This window comes from Octopus bimaculoides, chromosome 16, assembly GCF_001194135.2.
Source record: "Octopus bimaculoides isolate UCB-OBI-ISO-001 chromosome 16, ASM119413v2, whole genome shotgun sequence".
In the NCBI taxonomy this organism is placed as follows: domain Eukaryota; kingdom Metazoa; phylum Mollusca; class Cephalopoda; order Octopoda; family Octopodidae; genus Octopus; species Octopus bimaculoides.
In genome coordinates, this window is record NC_068996.1 from 3,577,467 (window position 1) to 3,577,969 (window position 503).

Genomic DNA, 503 nt, shown 5'->3' on the forward strand with positions numbered 1-503 from the left:
ATATATATTAATAAATCTGAGGGTAGCAAAATTTTTTAGAAATTCTATTTGCCACCGGTGGTCTAGCAAGAAGAAAAAATTAGTCAATAGACTATATATTATTCATTTAAAATACAATGTACATTTAAACACATCAGAGATGTCCATAATAGGACATCTAACCTGCAAGAAGGAGCAGTCAAAACTCCACACCACAAATTAGGGATAATTTCGAAAGGGAATGAAAAATAAAAACATTTACCATCTATTTTCCGAACCAATGATTTCAAGCTATATTTAGCAAAATATAATATTTTGCAAGACCGGCTATCATCAGCAGAAAAGCCAAGATTAACATATAAACACGAGGCACTCCATAGAAACATGACTTGTGCTTATATGCTATAATTTTTCAAAATCTCCCGCGCATGTGCGATTTTTCTTATCGGCAGCAAATACAAAAAGAAAATGCCGATATACTTTCAGAAATTAGCCCAAAAGCATTTTATCATTATTAATAAATC